The sequence below is a fragment of the Bos grunniens genome, chromosome 10, assembly GCF_055505025.1.
Source record: "Bos grunniens cultivar Pamir isolate PY7600 chromosome 10, Bosgru_T2T1.0, whole genome shotgun sequence".
NCBI lineage: Eukaryota > Metazoa > Chordata > Mammalia > Artiodactyla > Bovidae > Bos > Bos grunniens.
In genome coordinates this window covers 51,412,095-51,434,796 of record NC_141174.1, presented here as the reverse complement: position 1 = coordinate 51,434,796, position 22,702 = coordinate 51,412,095, and the positions used below count along the sequence as shown (strand labels likewise).

The window sequence follows — 22,702 nt, the reverse complement described above, 5'->3', positions numbered from 1 at the left end:
GCCAAATAGAGAGTCCCATCTGAGAGGAACAAAGGGCAGAGCTGAAATTCCAGCAGTCTGTCCCTTAAAGGTTAGTGTCTCCTGCTCCTGTTCATGGAGAAAGAAGTCAGTCTCCACTCATTCATGAGCTCAGGTTTAATTTTCATAATATTGTGGTCAGTAGCCTGGTGGGCTGCAGTCCATGGGGTCACTGAGGGTCGGACACGACTGAGTGACTTCACTTTCACTTTTCACTTTCATGCACTGGAGAAGGAAATGGCAACCCACTCCAGTGTTCTTGCCTGGAGAATCCCAGGGAAAGGGAAGCCTGGTGGGCTGCTGTCTATGGGGTCGCACAGAGTAGGACACGACTGAAGTGACTTAGCAGCAGCAGCAGCAGCAGACAGAGCACAGAGCGGGGAGACATAAGACACAGGTTCTAGTCCCAGCTTCACCTCTAACTCTCTTTGTGACCTTGGTCAAGTTGACCTCTCTGGGCCTTAAACTATTTCCCATAAGATATGAAAATAGAGTTAAATTGTTTGTAAGGATTAAAAAAAATTTTTTTTTTCTTCCAGGGCTTATGTTTTGTGAACATGTGATGGGTGGATTCAAACAAGGCTGGGTTGTAACTTCCTTTTAGAGCTCTCTCTGAAAGGCAGCTTAGCATTTGGCACTGGGAGTCGGGAAAAACACCAGAAGCATCCTCGAGATGTGACAGACCTAGAAGCTGCCTGCCCTGTCCCCATCCCAGAGCTCGGGAGTGGCCCTTCCATTTCCAGGAGGAGAGCCCTCGTAGAAGAGGGCAGGCGGCCTGGTGGTGATGGAGTGCGACCGTTGTCAGCTGGTCTCCTGTCTCCCGCCCCCACTGACCTGGGAGTGATGAGTCACACTTTATTACCGCGAGTGCCTGGCAGTGGCCCCGCACAACTTCTTGAGCTTGTCAACACCCAGGATAGAATAATTCATCAGAGTCCCATTTTTAGCCGAGAGTGAAAAATGAAGTCACCAGAAGATGCCAATTAGGGATGCAGATGGGAGGCGAGAGTTTGTTGAAGGACAGGGCTGTCTTCCTGGGGCAGCCAATCCTGACAAGTCCTCAGGGCCCTAGATCTACAGTCCTCAGCCTCACAGTGCCTGGGGAGGAGGGCTGAAGGGAAAGGCTGCAGCTGGAGGGAGGGACCACTCTCTGCGTCACCCACTTTCAATATCATATCCACCAGCAGAGGGATTTTAGCTTCTCTTTGCTCCAAGAAATAGGCACTTCTTGCTATCTTGAATAATACAATCTCAGGGAGTTAGGAGGAACACACTGAATTCTCTAAATCCAGAGACTTTCTAGTCACTTGTTCTGTTTTAGTTTAGTAGCAGAGGGACAAAGAAGGAAAGGATTCATGTCCTGTTCGCTCAGCTTTTTTCCTGCTTTCCTGTAGCTCTGGCCTGGACTAACTCATCTCAGAGGCTCTTTCACCTCTAGAATTCTGCAGTTCATTGCGAGGTTTGAAAATAACACATTTCAGCCAAGCTGAGCATGTGGGCAAATTGCTAATATTTTAAAGATGAAGCAGCACAGTTTCAGTTTAAAAAAAAAAAAGCAACTCAGTTTTGTTACTTTTATGAGCTGTGGGATCCTGCTCAAGTCACTTAACCCCCTGCCTCTATTTCTTAAGGACATGGTAATCCACTCCAGCACTCCAGTATTCTTGCCTGGAGAATTACGTGGACGGAGGAGCCTGGCAGGCTACAGTCCATGCGATTGCAAAGACATGACTGAGTGACTAACACTTTCATTTCACTTTTCACAAAATGGAGAAAATAATTTAACCTACCTCACTTCTTTGGGAGGATTACACAGGATAATACAGTTCAGGGCTTGTTTAACACGGTGCCTGCCTGTAAACTCAGGTAAGAGTGTGGCTGAGTAGAAAACAAAAGCCCGTGGGCCAGTCCTACAGAGAGGGGGCTAGGTCTGTTGGGGAGGATCAAGTGGCCCCAGCTTGGGGAAGAATAGGTCTGGCAGGGACTGCAAACTAGGCTAATGGTTTCCAGAGAAAAACAAGAGGAAGTGAATCTGAGGTGGAACTGATTAACAGGATGGCTGGTCTAGAATCACAGGAAGATAATGACCTCTGCCTGTAAGATTATCGCAGGCCAATCGTGCAGAGGATCTTCCCTCATTCAGAGACCAGTGCACAGAGGCTGTAGCTTCATCAAACAGTATTTCACAGTTGACAGTCATCTGTATCTGTGATTCACCTGGCCTTCACCACAGCCTTGTGCACTAAGAGAGGTCACATTTCCATTTTGCCAGTGAGGAAACTGAGTCTCAGCAAAGGGGACTTGCCCTAGGAGGCGGCTGGCAGTGAGGAGCCAGGAGAGGCAGCCAGGGCCAACCCAAGCTACAGTTTCCTGAGCCTTCTCCTGCCTTGTTTTTGTTGTTGTTGTTGGTGGTGGTGGGAGGAAGATAGTGGGAGGGTAGATTTCAGGTCCAATTCTGGTCCTTCCCCTTAGTGACTTGTGTGGTCTTTCTTGGGCAAGATGCTTAACCTCTGCTTTTCCTCATTTATAAAGTGGGACAGTTATGCTGACTTTCCTATTCTTGACATCAGTTTGCCAGAAATGACTCAGGGCTCAGTTCTGGCTTTCTTTTCTCAAAACAACCAGCTTCTCCAGCTTCTCATTCACACCTACCACACCTTATTACTCAAGCACAGACTGAAAGTCTATACTTGCATTCATTTCCTGCTTGAAAGACTCTTATTAGCTCTAGATCTATACTGTCAACTGCCAGTCCAACTTTCACACTTGGATCTCTCAGGCATCAAAATGGAATTTCATCCCTTCCCCCAACCCAACCTCCTCTCTCCCCAGATGCCCCTTCTCTGATGTCCCCAAGTCAGTAGATGGCACCACCACCCACTCAGTTATTCATGTTGAAATCGCTCACTTCCAATTTATATTTTTCTCTTCCTTGATTTCCACATTTCCTCACTTTCCAAGTTCTGTGGATTTAAACTCCTAAATATTGCTCGAATCCACCCATTTCTACCTCCTCTCCTTTCTAACCACCTCACTTTTAGTCAAATCTGGTCAAGTCACCTTCATACTTAACGTACACTTCTGAAACATCCTCCAGGAGATTTCCCTGGATTACTCCTGCACACTTAACATATTACACACAATTAACCATCTTAAGCATTTCTCAGTATACAGTTTAGTAATAAGTCTATTCACATTGTTGTACAATCTCTAGAACTTGATCATCTTGCAAAACCCAAACTCTGTATCATTAAACAATTCCACTTTCTCCTTAGCCCCTGGCAACCACTCTTCTACTTTTTGTACCTATGAGTTTGACTATTCTATGTACCTCATAGAAGCAGGATTAAACAATATTTATCTTTTTATTTTTATTTATCTTTGTGAACGGCGTATTTCACCTGGCATAATGCCCTCAAGGTTAATCCATGTCATAGCATATGTCAGAATTTCCTTCCTTTTTGAGGCAGAAAAACATTCCATTGTGTGAAAGCACCATATATTTTTTTTCCAGGCCATTCATCTGATGGCTCTTTGGGTTGTCTTCATCTTTTGGCTATTGTGAATAATGCTGCTATGAACATGAGTGTCCAAATATTTCCTTGAGATGCTGTTTTAAATTCTTTGGGGTGTTTACCTGGAATAGGAATTGCTTAATCATATGGTAGTTCTATTTTTAATTTTTGAGGAACCATTGTACTGTTTTAAAATAGCAGCTATACCACTTTACACGCCCACCAACAGTGCACAAAGGTCACAATTTCTCCACATCCTCCCGACACTTATTTTTTGATAGCAGTCATGCTAATGGGTGAGAATTGGTATTTCATTGTGGTTTTGATTGCATTTCTCTACTAATTAAAGATGTTGAGTATCTTTTCATATACTTATTGGCCATTTGTATATTTTTTGGTCGGGAAGTATCTATTCAAGTCCTTGGCCCGTTTTTAGGTTGGGATTTCCTTTGCTGTTGAGTTGGCATTCTAGAAGTCGAGATCTAGCCTTAACACAATTCAACCTGGGTTGCCCATAGTTCTTAAAAACTGAACCTGCACACCAGAGACGTCCTGGGACTAAGGTAGTGTTTTCTTATTCTTTGTTTGGTTTTTAAAATCTTTTAGACATTAATTTTTAAAAAAAGTTTTATTGAGGTATTATTGTCATACAGTAAACTGCATGTATGTATATCCACCCTGAAACCATTACCACAATGAAAAAATGAACATGCTTATCACCTCCAAAAGTTTCCTTTGTGATCCCTCCTCCCTATCTGCCCAGCTCAGGTCTCTATTCTCAAGCAACTACTGATCCAATTTCTATCACTATATATTAGTTTATATTTCTAGAATTTTATATAAATGGAATATACAGTGAGTACTCTTTAGTCTGTCTTAGTTCTTTCAGAATACTTATTTTGAGACATCCATATTGTTGCATCAATACTTTGTTCATTTTTATTGTTGGGCAGTATTTCATTGTGTTGATGAACACATTTGTTTATGATGAACATTTGAATTTCTATTTTTTGGCTACTACAAAAACTCCTATGAACATTGTTATATAAGCCATTGTATAGACACATATTTCCTTTTTTCTAAGGTAAATTTCTAGGAGTATAATGGCTGGATTATATGGCAGGTATATGTTAAACTTTTTAAGACACTGTCAAAGTGTTTGTCAAAGTGGTTGCACCATTTTGCATTTCCACCAGGGGTGTATGGAGGGCTCTAGTTTCTTCATGTTCTTGCGAAACTTGGTATAGCTAGTCTTCTTAAATTTGAACCATTCCAATTGATGTATGTAGTAGTATCTGATGGTGATTTTAATTTGTATATCCCCAATGACTAATGATATTGGGCATTTTTATGTGTTTATTTGCCATTTGTATATCTTCTCTGATGAAATATCTGTTTAACTCTTTTGCCCATTTAAAGAATTGGGTTGTTTGTTTCCTTATTGCTGAATTTTGAGAGTTCTCTATATATTCTACATACAAGTCCTTTACCAGTTACATGCTTTGCAAAGGCTCCTCCCATGTTTTTGGCCTCTCTTTTCATTCTCTTAAATGTCTTTTAAAGAGCAGAAGTTTTTTTTTTTTTTTTTTTTTTAATGTTGATTGGCTTGCTTTGCTTATGTATAGTGCTTCTGGCATTATATGAAATCCTTTGAAATCTTTTCCTCTAACCCCAGGTATGCTTTCTTCTACAAGTTTTATTGTTTTAAGTTTTACATTTAGGTCTATGATCCATTTTGTTTAATTTTTGTATATGGTATGAACTATGGACTCAAATTTATTTTATTTATATCTAGTTAATTTCCCTGGTGGCTCAGACAGTAAAGCGTCTGCCTGCCATGCAGGAGACCTTGGTTTGATCCCTGGATTGGGGAGATCCCCTGGAGAAGGCAATGGCACCCCACTCCAGTACTCTTGCCTGGAAAATCCCATGGATGGAGGAGCCTGGTAGGCTACAGTCCATGAGGTCGCGAAGAGTAAGACACGACTGAGTGACTTCACTAATTAATTTTCTCAGCATAGTTTGTTGAAAAGGCTATCATTTCTTCACTGTATTGCCTTGAGCCTTTGTTAAAATCACTTGTCCTTACATGTGTGGTTGATCTCTGAACTCTATTCCATCCCAGTGATCTAATCTGTCTATCTTTATGATAATACTACACTGTCTTGACTGCTAGAACTTTGTAATAATTTTTCAAATCAGGTAGTGTTAGCCACTTAATTTTGTTCTTCAGATTTGTTTTGATTATTCTATGTCCTTTAGAACCAGTTTGTTACTTTATTTGAAGTAGCCATCTGGAATTTTGATTATAATAGATTTGAATCTATAGATCAATTGGAAGAAAATTGACATCATATACATATGGGCTTCCCAGGTGGCATTAGTGGTAAAGAACTGCCTGCCAATGCAGGAGATGTAAGAGATGTGGTTTTGATGTCTGGGTTGGGAAGATCCCCTGGAGGAGAGCTTGGCAACCCACTCCAGTATTCTTTCCTGGAGAATTCTGTGGACAGAGGAGCCTGTTGGGCTACAGTCCTTGGGATCGCAAAGAGTTGGACACAGCTGAAGCGACTTAGTACACAGCACATATATACATATATATAGATCAGCACAGAAATTCGGACACAACGATGAGGCTAATACTTTCACTTTTTTTCACTTTTTCATAGCACTATATATATTGTTAAGATATCTATTTTCTTCAAATTGATGTATCTATATATATCTTTAGTCCCTCTTTTTCAGCCTTATTACTGCTCTCCAGATTCCAGGTGTAGCTTACATGGTGGCTCCACCTAGAATATGCTACCCTGAGTCACCAGGAACTCTGACAAACAAAGGAAAGGAAACTAGGAACAAGTTAAAAAAAAACAAAAAAACCCTAAAATTAAAAGCCAACTAGGAATAAATATGTGTCACAAATGTGGTGGAGAGGTTGATAGCCTCAAACTTTAAACTGTTTCTATTTGATTAAAAAAAAAAAAACTACAATGTCAATATAGGAAAATGGGTATGGGACATGCACAGACAGTTCACGGATAAGGAAATAAAAATGGCTTATAAATGTATGGGGAAATGTTCGGCTTTACCAGTAATCACAGAAATGCAATCACGACAATAAAATACTTTCTGCCCCCTGCTGCACTGCAAGATTACCACTGGAGCAGCACTCAAGGCTGGTGAGGCTGTGGGGGAAAGCACTGCGCCCACACTCTTCAGGAAAGCAATTTGGCAACAGGCTTTGCAAAGCCTTGAAATATTCATACTCTTTACCTAGTAATTCCTCTACCAGAAATCTTTTAGCGAAATAATCAGAAATGCAGACAAAGATGTATGGGCACAGATGTTAATCACGGCATTGTTTATTATTAACAAAGCAACCTAAATTCCCAGTGCTGTGGGATGGTGTTCAGATTATAGTACATCCAAACAATACAGTCCTAGGCAGTTACTTAAAAATGATGTTAACTAAGCAGTTTTAACGATCAAGGAAGATTTTTTTTTAACATAAACTTTAAAAAATTCAAAATTGTATATTCAGTATGATCTCAACTATATTACCTTTGCAAGGAAAAATAAGTCCATAAGATAATTTTAAAAGTTTTAATAGATTATCTTTGGCTGGTGTGATTTGGGATGGTGGTTATTATCTTTATACATTTTTGAAGTACATACACTGAAAGGCACACATATTAACCTCACAAATTGGACAGTGACCTCTTCCAGTCCTGTGGCCACTGCTGAGTTCTCCAAATTTGCTGGTATATTGAGTGCAGCACTTTCACAGCATCATCTTTTAGGATTTGAAATAGCTCAACTGGAATTCCATCACCTCCAGTAGCTTTGTTCGCAGTGATGCTTTCTAAAGCCCACTTGACTTCACATATACATATACATATACATATACATATACATATACATATACATACGCTGTTGGTGCTGCTAAGTCGCTTCAGTCATGTCCAACTCTGTGTGACTCCATAGACGGCAACCCACCAGGCTCCCCCATCCCTGGGATTCTCCAGCAAGAACACTGGAGTGGGTTGCCATTTCCTTCTCCAATGCATGAAAGTGAAAAGTAAGAGTGAAGTCACTCGGTCATGTCCGACCCTCAGTGATCCCATGGACTGCAGCCCACCAGGATCCTCTGTCCATGGGATTTTCCAGGCAAGAGTACTGGAGTGGGGTGCCATTGCCTTCTCCTGTGGGCTTCAAGACTTCTAGACACCACAATCATGGTGTCGGCAGGATTGATTCCCTCTAACAGCTGTGAGGAAGAATTTGTTCCAGGCTCCTCTCCTTGGCTTGTGGTTGGCCACCTTCTCCCTGGGTCTCTACATGATGTTCTTTCTGTGTACCTGTCTGCATCCAAATTAATCCTTTCTGTAAAGACACCTGTAATGTCATTTAGGGCCCATGTTAATGACCTCATCTTAGATAATTACACCCGTTGCAACCCTGTTTCTGAAAAAGGTCACATTCTGAATACTGGGGGTGAGACTTCAACTTATGAATTTAAAGGGGATACAATTCAACCTGTAACAATGTCTTTGTCCCCAATTAGACTGCAGATCCTGGCCAGGAGGGTCTCAGTAAGTACTTGGCAACTTTATAGAAGAAAGTGAACTAAATAAGGAGTCATCAGGAGGTGCCTGCAGGAGGACCCAGGTGGTATCACCCCAGTGATATTCCTTCAGCCTTGTCAGTGACCTTGGACTGGCCAGAGTGGAGAAGAGATGAAGGTTGTGAACCAGATAACAACCTTACTTCTTTCCAGCAGGGACAGGAAAGGCGTTTTCCTTGCCATGGCATTCATTGCCTTCTCAGGGAAGCTACATTAGTTATCCCAGGATTCTGAGAGCCCCAGTGAGGGCCAGGGTGGCCCCTCGAGTGACAGTTCACACAGGTCCTGGGGAATCCTGAGATGGAACTCAGAAAAGATATGACCATTCTCCACTGTTACAGGTGAGGAAGCCAAGGTTGAGAAGCTGAGCAGGTTGTCTGTCTTGGGGCTAGGGTGACAAAGCTGAGCAGAACCCAGGTGTCCCGACTTCCTGTGAAGTGCTTTTACCCCTCATGAAGCTTTCAGTCAGCCATTTGTCTTCTTTTGGGCTCACCATCCTCAGTGTAATGTAGCAAGCACCTGTGTGCCCCATCACAGATGGTGCTGCCTTGAATCCATGGATACCCACAGCCTGGGAGGAGGGCAGTCTCCAGGAGCTGATCAAAGAGAGTACCCCACACTCCTGGTTCTTCAGCAGACTGTCCCGCCCCAGACCTGGGAGGACTCCCTGAGTTCATGTTCAGTCACAGAATTTGCTTCTGTCTCTTCACACCTCATGCCAGACTCTAGTCTAGCAGCCAAAACAGGATACTTTCCTATTCCACACTGCCCTATGCTTTGTTGAAGGTTTTTAAAAAGTAAAATCAATGTGCATGTCTCTAAATCGAGTGTAAATTCCTTTGAGAACCTCATTCTTCATCTTTAGCGCCTGGCTGTAGTTCTAGTACAAAGGGAAATAAACACACCAACTAAATTTATGGAAGAGCCCCTCCCGGCAGTGATGGTTGGATGGGAGTGAGAGGAACCAGATTTGATGAATCTGTTTCTTTTCCCTTCTACCAAAGTCTACTCTTAGGTTTGCTTCTAGAATAAATTCCTCCCTCCCCCTGCCTGACCTCCCTTCAGCTTCCAGACAGTGGACCTGGAATGAGGACTTTTTTTTAGGGAAGAACATCCAGTGACTCCAAACCAAAGGGTTGTCAGGTTTTCTCCCCTCAAGGCCTCTGTTTAGGAATATCAAGGGTTTCCTTTAAATTTTTATTTTATTTTAAATGTCCATTCCAAAGCAGCCCAGAAAAAGAAGCAGCGGGAGATGAAGAAGTGAAACCCTACCAAATCTTCAGTGTGAGTCTTCAATGTAAACCCAGTTTTCCTTACTGGAACACCAAAGCAAACATGATAAACATGATCAGAAATGATGCCATTTGAAAAACTCATTAGTACATCTGGGAATCTCCAAGGGAAATTTCAGGGAATCAGAGGCTTCTGGGAAATACATGATTCATAGAAAAGGAATTTACCATTTTCTCCCTGAAGACCAATTGTTTAATGTCATGACATAATTTCCAAGCCATATCTTACTTAGCCTGACACTTTTCAAGACCCAGCAGATATTAGCAGGCCAGTCTTTTGGATCTCAGTGATGCATAAGGAGTCTCCAACCCTTGATTTAAGCCTTTAAAAAATATCCATGCTCGATCCAGATCCGCTCCTAGTGTGTGTTTTCACTGTCTTTTACATAAGTTAAAGACAGAGTTGGAATCACCTGTACTTGTCTCTCTGTAATATCATTTCAGATACTGCCTCCCCATGAGGTCCTTCCTAACCTGGCAGCCAACTAATTACTCCCTGCTCTGAGCTCCCACGACACTTGCACAGGCGTTGGCTACAACTTTTCCCAGAGTGCATTGTAATTATTTGTTTGCATGTCTGTCTCCTGGGTTGTAGGCTCCTGGGAGCCAACATTGTGTCTTACTCAGGCTTGCATTTCACCCTCGATCCCAGCAGAGTCCCTGGCAAATAGTAACTGCTCAACCGATGTTTGTTAAATGAATAAACAAGGGTCCTACTTTGAGATGGTTGGATGGCATCACCGACTCATAAGTGGATATAAGTTTGAGCAAACTCCAGGAGATAGTGAAGGACAGGGAAGCCTGGCGTGCTGCAGTCCATGGGTTCACATAGAGTCAGACATGACTGAGCAACTGAACAGCAACTTTCTACACACAATAAATCTGGGGATGGACAGAGAGATGAGGTGCCCCAAATAAGATAAAGACCTTTATCGCTACTTGTATTTTTCTGCAGTTAATTATGAAAGAGGATGTGTTCAGTAACTCAGCCATGTCCAATTCTTTGCCACTCTGTGGCCCACCAGGCTCCCCTGTCCGTGGGATTTTCCTGGCAAGAACAATGAAGTGGGTTGCCATTTCCTTCTCTAGGGGATCTTCCTGATACAGGAATCAAACCCATGTTTTCCGAGCATCTCCTGCGTTGCAGGCAGATTCTTTACCACTGAGCCACAAATCTAGCAGTAAAATATATTGTTTTCATTTTCTCTATTTACTATCTCTGACCAGATTTGCAGAGGCCAGATGCTGCCAGTGTGTTTTGTGTTGCCTGATTGTCCCATTTAATGTGGTTTACTCTGGTTAATGATGGAAAACTGCTCTCCTGCCCTCTGCACCAAAGAGGACAGGAATTTCTTGCTCAAATCTCAGATATGTTTGGCCTACTCATCATCTTATAGGAAAATGTAATTGGTTGGGAAATAGGAGATGATTTCTTGTTTCTTTTTTATTTCTTAATATCTCTAATTCCCTGGACAACTCAAGGAGTTGACATGGATATAGACTTGGTACATTTGTGAACAAAACCTCAAAATCTGGAGCTGTCTCTTGCAAGACCTGAGCAAAGGTTCCAATTTGCTATGGACATTTCCAGTGAGTGTCAGCATGTGAACAGGTAGGGTTGAGGTTCTCAGCTTTGTGTAACATGTCAGGAAAGCTGTTTGCTTGGAATTGTCTGTCTGACATTGCCCACATGTATTAAGGTACTATGAAAGGAAAGTGGGCCTTGAAACTGCCAGGAGTGATTGTCAAGATATTTAACAAAATTTCTGGCCTGGGCAGAGCCAGTCAGAGGTTTTCTCCTAGCTCTGTGGGAGAGGGACAAGTGAGGCAGGGCGAGGAGGAGAGACGTGGGAGAGGACAGGGGTTTGAGTCAGCAGCTAGATACCAACTGATATGAAACCAACTCAAAGTTTATACAGCTGGGGTGACCACACAGCTGTGTCCCAGTAGGATAACTGCCTAAGAGTAAGAAAGAACTGCTGCTGCTAAGTCGCTTCAGTCGTGTCCGACTCTGTGCGACCCCACAGACGGCAGCCCACCAGGCTCCCCCATCCCTGGGACTCTCCGGGCAAGAACACTGGAGTGGGTTGCCATTTCCTTCTCCAGTGCATGAAAGTGAAAAGTGAAAGTGAAGTCACTCAGTCGTGTCCGACTTTTAGCGACCCCATGGACTGCAGCCCACCAGGCTCCTCCGTCCATGGGATTTTCCAGGCAACTAGACCAATTAAATTTCCACTACCCACCCTCTGGCAATGGTCCTCAAACTGTCCGCACAGTAGAATCCCCAGAGGACCTTTTGAAACTGCCAAAGGCCATAATTTCTGGGTTGGAACCCAGTGTCTTTGAAGCTCCAATGTGCAGGCAAGTTGAGACTCCTGCTCTCAGACATTAAGTGAGTTATTATGTCTTTTGGGCACAGGAGTCCTTCTCAGTAAAAAGTGACAATGCCCAGCTCATCAGCTGAGAAAATCAAATGGATACATGCAGCGCCTGACATGTGGCAGGTGCTCACTAATGATTTTCCTTTCTCTTTTCCCTCTCGAATGATTTCTTTTCCTTTGTCACTTGTTTTGAAATGTCACCATTTGGATAAACAGTTAACCACTTTTTGAAATGGAAATGGTCCTGGAAGGGCTTGGGGCTCTTAGTCATTTATATCTTTGTGTGGGTTATTGAAGGTGATGCCTCTTCAAAGCCAGCTGACATGAGATGAGCTAGGAGGTGGGGATTCTAACTGCAGGAATTAGTTGAGCCTGAGGAGTCATGAAGATTCCCCTGTGTTTCTGACACTGTAGAGTAGCAGCTGCTTCAGCCTCCTGTGGAGAATATAACCTCAAACTCAAGGCTGCCTTCTTCTTCTCCAAAGCCCAGTTGAAAAGAGGGTGTATTTATGAAGGATGGCCCATTCCTCTGGTGAGGCACTCACCTTTAGGTTCCACCAGTTTTAACAGGTCTGTGACTGGGGTTCAGGGCTCTGGAAACAGGAGTCCCAGGCAGCATTTTGTGTATTTGTGTGAACTGTCCATTTCCTCCCAGCTTTCTTCAGACTCTTGAAGGGAATTTCCACACCCCACCCAACCTCCAAATGTAAGAATTATTATTTTAACATCTTCCTGGAAGAAGCTCCATCACCCGCCCCCCGCCCTCCATGGGCATGCTCTTGCTGAATGGTCCTCTGTGGAATTGTTCTGCTGAATTGCACTTTGGCATGATATGCAAACTTATATTGGTGAACAACTGAAGAAATAACCCTTGAAACTCTTGTAATAAGGCTGTTGTTGATTTGTGGATTATATTATGCTTGTGCATTCCTAAAGGAGCAAGAGAGAGACTTCTTCCCAGCCACTGGGCCATTGTTTAAATCTTATGGACACTTTCCTCTCGTCTTTGGCTTCCAGAAAACGTGAAGCATAAAGGAGGTTAGAAATAATTCTTCTCTGGTGAGATGAGTGAAGTTCAAGATGTGAGGGTAGCCAGAACAACCTAGGGGGCACCTCTGACCGGGGTGAGCCAGGCACAAGGATTGGTGAGGGTCCCATCTAGGGAAAAGTGCCCTTATTCAAGCACAGGGATTGGTCCTCACTGAATGCTCAATGCTGGCACAAAGTAGGTGTTGAGTAAATGCTTTGCTGAATGAAGGTGGTGCTCCACAGAGCTCTTGAAGCTGTGTTTCCTGCCAAAGTGGGGCGATTTTCTGGCCTACCTTTGTGTTTCACTGTTATTTGGATCTCAAGGCAGGCTGTCTTGTGAACCCACCTCTGCCCAGAGATTCCTGAAGAAAAAGCTCTCTCATTGTTCACTCCCATCCTCCTCTCCCCGACTCCTCTTTCCCTGGTCTTCAGGCCTGGGGTGTGGTCTGAGTGACAGGCCAGCGCTGAGCTGGTAGACTTCCCACTTGCAGCAAAACCACCATTCCTGCATCCAGCTCCGTATTTTCTCTGCCTGGAGGCCTTTTCTCATGCAGAACACTCCGGAGGCCTGGGCTCTGCGGTTGAGTCACTGGACTCAGGTCTCAGCTCTGGCTCTGTATGGCAGCTGCAAGACTTGGGGCAGATGACTGACCTTCAATCCTCAGTTTCCTCATCTGTGATACACAGGTAGTGACAGTACTTTCCATATAGATGTGGTATGAGACCCTATTAGACGGAGTGATGCAGCCAAAACCTGAGCAAAACCCACTGCAGTCTGGCGTTTGCACTAGGTGTTCGTTCAGGGTTTCTTGAGTTTCTCCAGTCTCAGGACACTGAAGAAGGAGGAAATGTGGCCTACACACAGTGAAACTTCCTTAAAGCTCTTGAGACGTTTCTTCCTCTCATCTAAGTTCCAGCCTCACAGCAGCTACTTTTTCTCTCTCTCCAGATGTCACCCAGTATTGGGATCATTTTATGTAGAAGGAGTTCCCTTTTGACCACTAGCTTCTGCATTTTTACCATTTTTTTCAACAAACGAAACACTCTTCCCCAAGATCCACTCTCTGCAGAGAAATTATATATACCTTTAACATTTTTTGTTTCTGTTATAAGTTTAAAGCATTGAACTTTGCCAAAATCCTGAAGCTGGTATCCCTTTAAAATCACTTTTCGTTTTTGATTATTTGCAGTTCTTAACTCTGGCTGCACCTAAGAATAGCCTGGGGAGCTTTTCAAACAGTCCCAGTGTACCCCAGGCTGTACTCCAGACCAACTGAATCAGAATTTCCCAGACATCACGGCTTCCCTGGTGGCTCAGTGGTAAAGAATCTGCCTGTCAAGCAGGAGGTTCGTGTTCGATTTCTGGGTTGTGAAGATCCCTTGGCGAAGGAAATGGCAACCCACTCTGGCATTCTTGCCTGGGAAATCCCATGGACAGAGGAGCCTGACAGGGGCTACAGTCCATGGGATTGCAAGAGTCAGACGTGACTTAGCGACTTAACAGCAGCACCTGGCTATTATCCTTAAAATGTGGTCCACAGACAAGTGGCTTGGGCATCAGGTGGGAGCTAGTTAAAATGCAGAATTTCAGACCTCTTCCATATTGATCAGAATCTGTATTTAACAAGATCCTTGGGTAATGTGAATGACAAAGAGAAGCACTGCTTTTGGCCTTAATCTGTGGGTGAGATCAGAGTGGCCAGTAGTGGATGTAAGTACTTTCTTGGCGGCATTAGTACCAGGACAAATCAAGGGCTTCCTGAGAAACTACCAGAAGTCCTGAACAGAGGGTCTGAGGTGGGTCTCCACATCTGTATGTTCACCATGCTCCTGGGGGGATTTAGAGTAGGGGTCCCCAACCTCTGTGATATAATGCCTGATGATTCGAGGTGAGCTGATGTAATAATTATAGAAATGAAGTGCACAATAAATGCAGTGCATTTGAATCATCCCCAAACCATCCCCTGTCCTCTGTCAGGTCTGTGGGAAAATTATCTTCCACAAAACTGGTTCCCAGTGCCAAAAAGTTTGGAAATTCTGATTTAGGGGGTTATCAGCCAGATGTGTGTACATTGCCCAGGGAGAAGGTTCTCAGCCTTGACTGGGCATTGGGGTCACCTGGGGGACTTAAAAATAATCCCTATGCCCTAGACTGCAGCCCAGACCAACTAAATAAGAATCTGTGGAGATGAGATCCAGGTATCAGTGATGCAGGTATCAGATAATCAGGTCATTTTCAATGGGTAGATAATCCTGAGAACTACTGCTAGGGCTTTCTGATCCTTATCAAGCCTATCTGAAAACAGAAATGTTATCCGAACATTATATTCCTAGAAGAATTTACTTTGTATGAAAGTCAAAACCTTAAAGTCCAAGAATTAATCATTAACTGCTGTTCAATGAACTCAATGTGGGCAGAATAGCCTTCTCTTGACCATCCCTGCCTAGACTTCCCATCACCTTGCAAATGTCCTATGTCATCTCTTCTCTGTTGTTCAGTTGCTCAGTCGTGTCTGACTCTCTGCAACCCAGGAAGTGCAGCATGCCAGTTCTCCCTGTCCTTCATTATCTCCCGGAGCTTGCTCATGTCTATTGAGTCAGTGATGCCTTCTAACCATCTCTGTAGTCCCATTCTCCTCCTGCCTTCAGTCTTTCCCAGCATCAGGGTCTTTTCTAACGAGTCAGCTCTTTGCACCAGGTAGCCAAAGTATTGGAGTTTCAGCTTCAGCATCAGTCCTTCCAATGAATATTCAGGACTGATTTCCTTTAGGATGGACTGGTTTGATCTCCTTGCAGTCAAAGGGACTCTCAAGAGTTTTCTCCAACACCACAGTTAAAAAGCCTATTATACAGAGTGAAGTAAGCCAGAAAGAAAACACCAATACAGTATACTAACATATATATATGGAATTTAGAAAGATGGTAACGATAACCTTGTATGCAAGACAGCAAAAGAGACACAGATGTATAGAACAGTCTTTTGGACTCTGTGGGAGAGGGAGAGGGTGGGATGATTTGGGAGAATGGCATTGAAACATGTATAATATCATATATGAAATGAATCACCAGTCCAGGTTTGATGCATGATACTGGATGCTTGGGGCTGGTGTGCTGGGATGACCCAGACAGATGGTACAGGGAGGGAGGAGGGATGGGGGGTTCAGGATGGGGAACACGTGTACACCTGTGGCAGATTCATGTTGATGTATGGAAAAACCAATACAATATTGTAGAATAATTAACCTCCAATTAAAATAAATTTATATTTTTAAAAAAAAGCACCAATTCTTCGGTGCTCAGCTTTATTTATAGTTCAACTCTCACATCCATACATGACTACTGGAAAAACCATAGTTCTGACTAGACGGACCTTTGTTAGCAAAGTAATGTCTCTGCTTTTTAATATGCTGTCTAGGTTTGTCATAGCTTTTCTTCCAAGGAGCAAATGACTTTTAATTTCATGGCTGCAGTCACCATCTGCAATGATTTTGGAGCTCAGGAAAATAAAATCTGTCATTTTTTCCCCATCTATTTGCCATGAATGATGGTACTGGATGCCATGATCTTCTTTTTTTTTGAATGTTGAGTTTTAAGCCAACTTTCTCACTCTCCTTTCTCACTTTCCTCAAGAGGCTTTTTAGTTCCTCTTGGCTTTCTGCCTTAAATGTGGTGTCATCTGCATATCTGAGGTTATTGATATTTCTCCCAGCAATCTTGACTCCAGCTTGTGCTTCATCCAGCCTGGCATTTTGCATGATGTACTCTGCATATAAGTTAAATAAGCAGAGTGACAATATACAGCCTTGATGTACTCCTTTCCCAATTTTACCAATCTATTGTTCCATGTCTGGTTCTAACTGTTGCTTCTTGACCTGCATACAGGTTTCTCAGGAGGCAGGTAAGTGGTCTGGTATTCCTATCTCTGTTTAAGAATTTTTCATAGTTTATTGTGATCCATACAGTCAAAGGCTTTAGCGTAGTCAATGAAGCAGAAGTAGATTTCTTCTCTATTAAACCTGAAATAGTCTATCTGTTTAGAGATCTCTGTGCTGGGTAAAAATGACTTTCAGTAAAATCTGTCCTGGATTTGGCCTCCCAGCACATGCCTTGCAGCCAGGCATCAGGACAAGGGGGCAGATGCTAGGAGACAGGGGTCAGTACCAGTCATTGGAGTATAGTTGATTTACAATGCTGTGTTAGTTTCAGGTGTACAGGAAAGTGAATCCATTCTTTTTTAGATTCTTTTCCCATATAGACCATTACAAAGTACTCAGTAGAGATCCCTGTGCTACATGGTAGGTCCTTATTAGTTATCTATTCTATATATAGTAGTGTGTATATGACAACTTCAGTCTCCCAATTTCTCTCTCTCCTACTTACCCGCTGAAAACCATAAGCTTATTTTCTACATCTATAACTCTTTGTTTTGTACATCAGTTCATTTGTACCATTTGTTTTAGATTCTGCATTTGTGATCATATGAAATTTGTCTGGCTTTCTTCACTCAGTATGACAGTCTCCAGGTCCATCTATGTTGCTGAAAATTGCATTATTTTGCTATTTTTTATGGCTGAGTAATATTCCATTGTGTATATATACCACATCTTCTTAATCCACTCCTATGTTGATGGCTGTTTTTAGGTTACTTCCATGTCCTGGCTATTATAAATAGTGCTACAGAGACTTTTCTCTCTTCTATCTCAAACTCCACTCAGGCCCTGCTAACACTCCCCTACACCCCCTCACCCTGCCCCCATCTGTTTATTCCCCTAAGGAATATGCTGACAGCCTGATCTTTGGTGCTGAATTACCAGAAAAAGACAAGCTGAGCATTTGGGTGAGAAATTTCAGAGGTGGGCAGTGGCCCATTCTACCCCCACTTGCTAGGTCACAGCTGGTTTCCTGCCAGGAACAAATGTTCTTCCAGAGTCCCCATCCTCCTTTTCTCCCTCATGACTGCCAGAGGTGGTGGTGAGGTCTTGGCCCTAGGTCAACTCCAACTGGAAATAGCTCAGTACTAGAGATGGTCCCTCAGAAAGTTTCTAGAAATGAAGGAACATACAGGGAAATGACCTTCTAGAATCAGTATGTTTTTATAGTTTTGTTAAGGTATAATTGATACATAATAAACTGTACACATTTATAAGTGTGTAATTTGATGTTTTGACATATATATACCTGTAAAACAATAATTGCAATTAAGGTAATGAAAAGAATTTTTTTATTTATTTTCTGAGTAAATGAACACAAATTTCTAAAATCTACTAAAGCAGTATGTGTATGTATGGGTGTGTGTATATTTATGTGAGTTTAACTGCTTTGAATTTTGGCAAATATATCTTTAAAAAACTCAGATGTAGAGGATTTTTTAAACTTCAAACAAAATTATAAATCACAAATCACATATTCTACAAACTATTCTTTTTTATTATTTCTATGTTAGCTCATAAGGAGTTTTTAATTTTACTATTATTTTATGGTTTATAAAAACTTTGGCACACATTACCATATTTCTTATGGTGTGATTTTATTCTCACAAAAGCCCTTGAAGGTTAATTATTATAATTTCTATTTTAAAGCTAAAGAGTGTAAAAGGACTTGGTGAGGATCACACAATTAGTGCAGCCAAAGATTTCTGACCACTGATCCCCAGCTCTGTGTTTTCTGTAGCATACCATGTAATCACACATGGGTAAGAACGAGGGGCATAAAACCCAAACAATTAATTAAAAAAAAAATCTTCAAACAGCTTTGACACTTATTTTTAAAGTGAAGATTTATTTTGCCATGGAACATCATCATTTTTGTACCATGTGTGAATAAATGAACTTTGGCATTAATGAATTCTGTTAGAACCTTGTGATACTTTTGATGCATTGGCAATTAGCCTAGAAGGTATAAGGCCCCAGTAATAGCCAGACAGTGTCAACTGGCTTTCTTTTTCTTTTGGGGAGATTTAAGATTTCTGAAACTGAATTCCATCCTTCCTTTCTTTTCTTCTTTTTGAAAATATAAGTTGTGAATAATACAGTGGGACCGATGACCACTGGGAGGCTTTTCACATGCTACTCTTACATTCTAGACAGTTAGTTTAGAGAGAAAGCCTTTGCTTTAGGGGAAGTGAGAAAATATCTATCTTTGGTGTCTAAAATAAAGGCCAACTAAGAAGAGCAAGAATGTTTAACCCTGAAAGTAATCAGATCTTAGGATTTTAGAATCCCAAGATGCCAGTGAATTAGTAGAAAATGTTGCAAGCTGGAAGGACCTTGGTGACTTTTCTAGTCCAATCTGCTGATCTTACAGTGTGTACAACAGCAGTCCAGAGAGGGGAGGTAGTTTCTCTAGAGTTGTGCAGCAGGTTAGCTAGCTGCAGAGCCAGGCTTAGCACAGAAGTGTCCTGACTCCTGGTCATCTCCCCACTGGATCAGCGAGGCTTCATCTTTCTTCAGTTGTGAGGAATCCTTTTTTGGGAAGTCAAAACCATTTCAGGGATACTCGTGTAACTCTTGCTTGGTAATGATTGGTTGAGAAAATAGGTGATGAGAGAAAGCCACTGTGAATTCATTAACAATTTTAACTTCTTTTATATGATGCCATCTTTTCCCACAGGCAGGGGGAAGAGCCATGAATCCCCAGGTGGAGATGGGGATGTTGCTCATGCTCACACCTGACAGCACAGTCTCACCTTGCAGCTGGACTCTGCTGGCCTGCAAGTTTCCCTAGCCAGTGGAGAGATACTTCCACTGAGAGACACGATAAAATCCTACAGACCAAGAACTGCCACTGGAGAACTGGACATGTGCTAACTGCCGAGGCTACAGGGTGTTGGCAAAGGAACTTGATGCTGACTACCAGGGGAGGTCCAGCTATTGAACTGGAGGCAGATTATAGGGATTAGCAGGTGTGCCAGTGATCCATTTCCCACCTTTCATGCTCATCTTGACTAAAGGAAGGTAATCTGCCATGACCCAGCTAAAGAATCACATTTGCTTTAACTCGGTTATGACCCTCCTCTTCCCCCTTGCTAGATATTTGATTTTGCAGTCTTCAGTGTATTAGAAGTGATCCTGTGTTGTGGTTCTGGCCAAGAAGATGGAAAAAACATTGCTGGAAGCTCAAAGGAAAGCTTTGGCTTTGCTAATGAAAATTCCAGTTGTAGCTGGTCTCAATCCCTCTCTAGATTTCCTGCCGTGAACGTGGCCAGGATGTCCATGGTGACATCTTCTGATCATGAGGCAAAGAGCAAGAGTGGAGTGGAGGTGTGACCCAGAGATCCGACCCTGAAGCTAAACTAACCCCAGAAATTGCTTTCAATTTCTTGTTATGTGAGAAAAATGAATCCCTGTTTATTTAAGCCACTGTTAGCTGGATTTTCTATTATTTGCAGCCAAAAGATCTCCTGATAGCAAAAGCTAGAGTCACCCCATTGGGAAAAAACTGAAAGAAACTTAGAAGAGGGAAGAAATAGATATTAGTTACAGCCTCAGGATCAATTGTAGAATTAAAGGCATGGTCCCTACCTCTTTTTCAGGTATACATTCCCCTCTTTAATAACATATCTGAAAATTGAGAGATTTTACCCCATTTTCCTCCAACATTTTTTTAAAACAAGATGGATGTTATTATTTTAGCTATTGTTAACAGTGTTCTGTTTTCCCTCCCACCATATTTATCAGGTGTGTTGGTGGTGATTACATTCATTATTTGCCCTGAGTTTGCAAAATGATGAGGAGTAATCCCTAGAAAGGATAGCAGAGGGAACACAAGAGGATTGAGTATTGTCAGGAAATCATGAGTTTAACACTGAAAAATAGCTTAATAAGTGAATGTATGACCTGGTCATACCTGCAGGGTGCATGCCTTTGGTGGTCTCCTTGCTGGGAGCAGATGAGTTGTGTGCAGCCGTGTGTGTGTGATGAGTCAGATACACGGGGTTGGAACTGTGAAGACAGAAGGGTGTGTTGCACATGTACAGTCAGGGGCTTGCCATGTTCCACATTCTCTGGAGCAGAAACTCCATGGCCCACAGCCACCTGCTCTGAAATGGAGCTTTTAGCTGGTCTTTCACAGGAGAAACCACTGCCTCAGTCATGGGAGGTTGCCTGACTCCAGGACAACCAGTCTTCACACAGCCTGCTACTGCTGCTAAGTCGCTTCAGTCATGTCCGACTCTGTGCGACCCCAGAGACGGCAGCCCACCAGGCTCCCCTGTCCCTGGGATTCTCCAGGCAAGAACACTGGAGTGGGGTGCCATTTCCTTCTCCAATGCATGAAAGTGAAAAGTGAAAGTGAAGTCGCTCAGTCGTGTCCAACTCCTAGCGACCCCATGGACTGCAGCCTACCAGGCTCCTCCATCCATGGGATTTTCCAGGCAAGAGTACTGGAGTGGGGTACCATTGCCTTCTCCATCACATAGCCTGCTATGGCCTTAATGTAGCCTGCTATGTAAAAGTGGCCTCAATAAACAGATTTTCTCTCTTGGAAATCTTAACCAAATGTTCAAAATAATTTGCTACCTGGGGATAGAAGAGTTACGATGAGGTGGCTGAATCACATTGATGTCTGGGTGCAAGTAGATCTAGACAGTCCTTCCTTCTTGGCTCCATGAGTCATGATGGCCCCTGTTCCTGAGTATGCATGTATGAAGGTTGGTTTATGCCAACTTGGCTAGGCTATACTACCTGGGTATTTAATCAATTTCTGATTCAGGTTTTGCTGTGAAGATATTTTGTAAATGTGGTTAACATTTAAAATCAGCTGAATTTAAGTTAAGGGGGTTCTGTCTCAATAGTGTGGTTAAGTTTCAGTCAACCAGTTGAAGACCTTAAGAGCACAAGTTGAGGTTTCTTCGAGAAGAAATTCTGCTGTAAGATGGCAGTATCAACTCTTGCGTCTCTTTCTCTAGAGAGCCCTGACTGATACCCCTTGAAACTCTACCTTCTGTATCACTCCATGGTACTGCTACCAAAGAGCATTTCTCCCTTTGTTCCGTAAAATCAAAAGAACCGACACAAAAGCTCAGTAGTATCCACTACCTTTGTGAAATGGTGCTGATAATAGTGGGAGACCTAGTGATTCAGTCTACAGTAAATGCTTGGTGCACGTGTGAATTCTCAGAATACCTTCAGTCTCCAGGAATTGGGAAGAATGAACTGACCTGCTCCATCATAGTAATAGGATTTCGTTAGCTGCCTTTGCTCCACACACCAGAATAGTAGGAAATAGACACATGTTCAGGGAAGAAGTTCTGTTCTTCCAGGATTACTTAGTGAAAGTTGCTTAACCTTGTACTTCCTTGTTAAGAGAATGAGCAGCCCAATCCATGGTAGAGCAGTCAGGGACTCTAGGGTACAATATGTAGGGTCCCCAAAGATATTTCCACTCTGAATTATCCCTTACACCCCTGCCACCCAGGGGAGATGCTCCCTGCACTGGAGACATGCCTACTACCCTATGCCTACGGCCCTTCCTGTCTGAAGCTCAAATTTGTCCCTTCATTGGTGTCTGCCCTGTAATTACCTGTGCTCCAAGATCAGTTCTTTGCTGCCTGTGACTTATTCTCTGACTTTTATGCTCACATAGAATGAAGGAGAAAATGATCACAGATGTCCGGCAGGCTGTAGGGACAAGGGATGAAAAATGACATGGGATGCTGCTCTGGGTGGTGATCAAGAACTGTATACTAGAATTCTTCTGCAAAAAGGATAAAGGTAGATGTTGGGGTTGTGAGAGCAAGAATCATCAGAAAAGGAGGGCCCAGGAAGACAAACTTCACCTATTTTATTTCCCTCTTTGAGTTTCCAAGAGGCCAGAGCAGTTTTAAGCTCAAACACAATAACCACA

General features: G+C 42.7%; 1 long non-coding RNA gene across 1 annotated transcript; it reads left to right on the top strand.

Annotated features, from left to right (window-relative positions):
- The first annotated feature begins 2,466 nt into the window (after positions 1-2,466).
- LOC147364519 (uncharacterized) lies at positions 2,467-20,527 on the top strand. The gene is made up of 2 exons (XR_015134618.1): positions 2,467-4,096; positions 19,469-20,527. It is a non-coding gene; the product is annotated as an uncharacterized LOC147364519 (long non-coding RNA).
- The last annotated feature ends 2,175 nt before the right edge of the window (positions 20,528-22,702 follow it).